We start from the raw sequence: 6,000 nt of genomic DNA, 5'->3' as shown, positions 1-6,000 counted from the left end.
TGTTAACAATCATGCCGTCGTTTCTATGCAAAGAGGTTATGTATTTAACTTCTGGAGTGACAGTCCAATCCACCACCTACGGGAGCGCGTGAAGCCGCCGGGGGCCACATTGTTAGAGGAAAAGGAGCGCGGCCACAGTACGTGGCTGTGGTATACGCGCGACGCAACCTGTGCTTGCGGTTCTGCGATAAAAAATAAAATAAAACCCCTTTAGGAAGTATATCAGTCCGCCATTGTGCGTCGCTGTTGTCAAAAATAAAATGACCTGGTGGTGGGTGCCTTGTGTTCTGTGTACAATATGTTGCGAGAACTGAAAAACAGTCGTTTCCTGTTTTCATCATTCAGTAACCTGCCGCGTGTATCGGCACTGTGATGCCCTTTCATCGATACGTGGTGCCAGCCCGTATTGACACAACGACATGACCTCGAAATATAGTATCCTTATGCCATTTCTTTAAAAAATCACTATTTGTGTAAATGATCGTTTTTGGTTTAAACCTAGAAAACAAGAAAAAAATATTCAACTGTAGGTCTCATTTTTGTCCGGCATTTCAGTTCTAGCTGAAGAGAGTCGGTGAAAGCAAATTTACAATAAAGCTAAGGTGACCCACAATCTGCACGCAGCCGAAAGCCTACAAGCGCTCCAATGATAATAACCTGCCAAAGTTAGGGTCATGTGTCAGCTGGCGGCTGAAGCAATCTTTACTTTTTATGTGTTGCATATTGCAATCACTCAGTTCAGCCCTTGGGCGCGGCAGGGCAGCCACCATTGAGGGTATGAGCCATTGTTCATTGCTGCGCGTCTCATATGTGGGTCTATTCTCTTTTAAGTTTGCTATGTTTGTTATTAGGTTGCTTCTATTTTTATGCGTTGCATATTGCAATCACTCAGTTCAGCCCTTGGGCGCGGCCGGGCAGCCACCATTGACCTTTAGCGCAACCACGTAACGTGACGTCACGACAGCCGGAGGAAAAGCTGGGCCCCAACTCGCGCAATATGCAACGCATTCTTGGCTTAACCAAGCTAAGCCTGGCCATTTTTTTTTTCTTTTCTGCATCCGTTCTACCTGGGTCTACGGCAAAAACGTGAAGTGGGAAGGAAGATAAACAGAAATTGGTGGAGGGAGGTGGTATATATCGCAATGGTTAGCGTGCCCATCTCCCAAATGCAAGATGGTGCATTTGGGAGATGGGCTCGAATCCCTGTTGTTTGTTTGTGAAGACAGCTTTCTGTGCTCTATGGTGACTGCGAAGCTCAGAATGAGGCGGCAGCCTGAGGACAACGGTCGCCGTCAACGTTACAGAATAAGCGGGCGTGCAAGGTCCCACTTAAAGCCGAAAGTACATTCAGAGGAGATACGCTATGCTCTTGTCGACAAAAAAAAAAAGTGATGAGTAACGAGCGGTGTTGTTGAGCGAAGCTGTAGACCGATAATGTCGCCATAGACAGGACCACGCTCCAATCTCGGTGCTCAGCGGAAATATACATCAACAGCGTGTCAACTAGCGTGTAATTGATACTTCATTAAGGTCGTTGCGTGCTTGTGTTGTGTCTAGCAGGAGCGAGTAGTGTAAGAGATAACACTGGAGAGAAGGCGGTGAGAGAAGTCCGCGAAAAGTAATTGAGGATAGCCATATTGAACGTCGACGCCATATTGAATAAAGCCTGCGACTTCAGTTGCTCAGCCGCCAGAAAGGCTTGAGTGATAGCATACTGCTGGGCGTATTAGGTAACTACAGCGATAAACACACACTTTGCGGAAGTAAACAGAGGAAAGGGACGTAGTGAGTTGGCCGCCCTTTTCGAGCTCTGGCATAGTTTGAAAAATGAATGTGGTGAAGTACGACGCACAAAATAGTATATGTCAACCCAAATGAATCAGCGTGGTCATACTTGCGCGACACGCCATGGTGACCTGCCACCAGTACTTCATGAAGTTGCAACGATGAGAGTTTTCGTTGGGTACTTGAGAATAAAAACGAGCACATCAGAGACGTCCGAGGGACATTTCTAGGGTACAAGAGCACATCGCCCCCCCCCCCAAAAAAAAATCACGAATATAAGCTTACGAATAGGGACATCATAAGATCGAGCCCTACGGCGCTTGTTGAGCTTGTTTAGGATGACGTCAGCATTTTATTCAGCGTTTATTTCTGAGAAAATTAGTTGAAGTTCCGTTTATTTGCATCACAATGGCAGGCGTAATCAGGCAAACATTGACAGCATTTCATTAGAGAGTGCCTGTCTACTCTGTGGAGATTACGTATGACAATGACAATAAACACAGAAAGCTTTTCTTATATCGATTCGCACATACATGGGACCCGCATAATTTTTTGCCCTCAATTTAAATGCTTAAGAATGGCGCTCATGAACGCAATATTTCCATTTATAGTGAGCAAAAGCGGCTGTCGTATTCACAGTAGCATTGATTTAAATGGCTTTAATCCCATGGACATTATATCGTTGCCAACTTACGTGGGATTGGAGTCTTCAAAATGGGATACAGGTGACAGGGAAATCAGGACGTTGATGAACGGCAAGACGGCGAAAGCTTGCACAAGACCTCAAGGATATAAAATGACTTTTTGAGCAGCTTGGTCAGGGGGCCACGCAATGGTTTCCACGTCTATCAAAAATCCTCCAAAATGTGAACAGAGGCCGACAAAAATGCGGGCATTTTGGGAAAGGCGAAACTGCTGGAAATTCCAGGACAGCATTAGCCTAAATATAGAAGATGACTTAAAAATAAGAAACCATAACGTTGACAGGGTGGCCAAATTCTGGGACAAATAAATCGGCTGTTAAAGCAGTTCAGCTGAAACGCAATGGTGCGAAATAAGGCGAGAATGTCGGCGAGTGTTGAACAAAGGTCAAGTAGGTCCTGTGGCCGACGCCAGTGCTCGGCAGCTGTCAAGCGACTGCACGTATTAGAGAGATGCCAGGTCGTCAGTAGTTACAGTATGATTCGGGTCTGAAATATTGGACGCGGACTCCATCACATTGAATACAGTGCATTCTACGGTGTCATTCTTGGACAGATGGCACCCATTCTCGCGCAATGAGGATGGGAACAAATTGTCTCACGTGCCGGCTGTCACCTTCCTCCTACTGCCAACATTCCTTCCCCTCCGTAGTTGCTTAGTTTTATTGGGTTCGGCTACTAATCACGATATCTCGGGATCGAATCCCAACCACGGCAGCCGTAGTTCAATGAGTGTGAAATGCGAAAACCCGCGTACTTAGGGTTAGGCGCCCGTTAAAAATCGCAAGTGGTCTAAATTATTCTCGAATCCTCCATTACGGCGTGCTTCATAATGAAATCGTGGTTTTGGCAAGTAAAGCCTCAAAATGTGTTATGTAACATTCGTTAAAAATGCCCTGGGCAGTCGCACAACACTTGAATACAATTAAGTGTCAGGAGTTGCGCGTGAGGTCTTTAAATATGTCATCGTCGTCATCATCATCATCATCAGCCTAGTTACGCCCACTGCAGGGCAAAGGCCTCTCCTATACTTCCCCAACAACCCCGGTAATCTACTAATTGTGGCCATGTCGTCGCTGCAAACTTCTTAATCTCATCCACTCACCTAACTTTCTGCCGCCCCCTGCTACGCTTCCCTTTTCCCTTGGAATCCAGTCCGTGTATAATAGCTGTGTCTTACCAGTACTCACCTACGGGGCCGAAACTTGGAGGCTTACGAAAAGGAGTCTACTTAAATTGAGGACGACGCAACGAGCTATTGAAAGAAGAATGGTGGGTGTAACGTTAAGGGATAAGAAAAGAGCAGATTGGTTGAGGGAACAAACGCGAGTTAATGACATCTTAGTTGAAATCAAGAAAAAGAAACGGGCATGGGCAGGACATGTAATGATGATGATGAAGCAACGTTTACTGGGCCCTAAATAAATCGGTGGTGCACGCAGGCACCAAACGGGATGGTTCCCTAGTTACGGGACCCATATGTTTCCAGCAGCTCCTGGCCCCTGTCCGTCAGTGCGAGCTGAATCGGTAGGGCGGGGCTGGATAACAAGGTCTCCCATCGCTCAAGGGGTTGGGGATTGGGGGTGTTGGTGGGAAGGGGAGGAGGGGGGGGGGGCCTTGAGTTCTGTGCACTCTGCCAAGACGTGCGGCAGGGTGCCCTTTTCTCTTCTGCAAAAAGGACAGAGCATATCGTATTCCGCAGGGTACATGCGGTTCATCAGTACGGGATGCGCAAGCGATCCCGCCTGCGCTCGACGCAGGATCGTCTGTTGTTGCCTGGTGAGTTTGGGGTGCGGTTCTGGCAGTCTGCACCTTTCTTCTCGGTACATCCGGGTAATGTCCCGAAAGCTGGTAACCGGGTGCGGTAGCTCTTCCGGCTCGTGCTCGGCCCGGATTGACATTTCTCGGGCATGGTAGTCGGCGATGGTGTTGCCTGCTACCTGCGAGTGAGCCGGGACCCACATGAGCTCTATGGCTCTTCCCGGAGGCTTGTGCTTGGCTAGAATGGCTCGGGTCGCGGAGGAGATTACCCCCCTGCGGAAGCTTCCGTAGGCTGTCTTTGAGTCGGTGACTACGGTGTCCACGCTCGGCTGTGCGAGTGCGAGGGCTAGGGCCGCTTCTTCGGCAACTGCATGTAATGAGGAGGGAAGATAACCGATGGTCATTAAGGATTGAATATGTGGATAGCCTTTATGGCGTTCGATAGCTGCTAGTCTACATTGCGGCTATATAATAAAGGCGGAACGACAACATGGTAGAGAATGTGGAGAACATACAAATCCCGCATCTATTACTGCACAATAATTTTAAATAGTGTTCTTGCTTCACGCACGCGGATAACCCCCATAGGAGACTACTTTGGAAACTAACTGCAAGTACTGTATATGTCGTACCCAGGGGTGTACCTGGCCTGGTGGCCAGTAAATGTGACCTAATATTGCGAGCAGCTTCGGCCATAGCATGCTAACGGATGACGACACAGACTGAAGTGACTAGCGCAAGAGTAGAGAGGGGACACTAAAGACGCTACAAAGACAAGCGCCCAGTTGGAAGTTTGCGCTTATCCTTATCGCCTCTTTAGTGTCCCGTTCCCACTTTTGAGCTAGTCACTTTAGCATGGAATGCCAACTAGCCCGGTCTCACACCCTGCGACGACAGAGGGACAGTTTGCTCAACGCTTGTTTCGTGACTTTTGTGTCAAGATGAAAAACCAACACATCGATGTATGTCTTAATACTTAAGCACATCTAGATTTGCAGCTGCGGCGGTAGCCCATAAGTGTGCACTGCAAAGTCGCTAGTGAAATAATTGTGTGCACCTTAACGAATTCGATAGGCGAAAATCAAAATCCGTCCACGACGGCGTCTCTAGTAGACGCTGTGCGATGTTTGGACGTTAACAATGTGTGCCGACTGAAGAAAGGCTGCCCCGAAGTGCTTCTGACGGTTAGGCTAGCTTCTTTACTCCGTAGAAAGAAAAAAAAAGAAAAGGAAAAGAAAAGAAAAGAAGAGAAAAAAAAGAACCTTATCAAAAGCCCAGAATCAACAATTGCTCGTCGCGAGTAAACGCTGGATGACGAGGAATTTCCAGGCGACGAGCGAATACGTTTGATCAAGAACACTGATAACGCCGGCGGGACAAGCATTGTGGAGAAGTTCAATGCGCAGGGATTGCTTTTACTTTTTTTATTTTTATTTGGTTGACGTCATCACGCGTCACCGCGAGAAGTTTGAAAAGTTTAAGGTGAGTACGCCACGTGGTTGCACTCACACGAACTAAACCCTTGTGTCCAGGGGCTCTATTCTCGACACGCATGGCGGCTGCACGGCCGCCATTATCCGCCATGTTTACTCTCTTATTGGCTGTCGAAAGGTCACGTGTTTTGAAATTTGTGCCGGGAAGCGGAAGTATTGCAAAATGCAATTTTGCGTTTTCATCAAGATGACGAAACGTGACGTGGAGCTGCAAATGTTATGGACTAATACATTTGTTTGGTCCTTGGCAGATATATTGT

Source organism: Dermacentor albipictus, unplaced genomic scaffold (assembly GCF_038994185.2).
Source record: "Dermacentor albipictus isolate Rhodes 1998 colony unplaced genomic scaffold, USDA_Dalb.pri_finalv2 scaffold_17, whole genome shotgun sequence".
Taxonomy (NCBI): Eukaryota; Metazoa; Arthropoda; class Arachnida; order Ixodida; family Ixodidae; genus Dermacentor; species Dermacentor albipictus.
Note: the sequence above shows the minus strand (reverse complement) of the source record.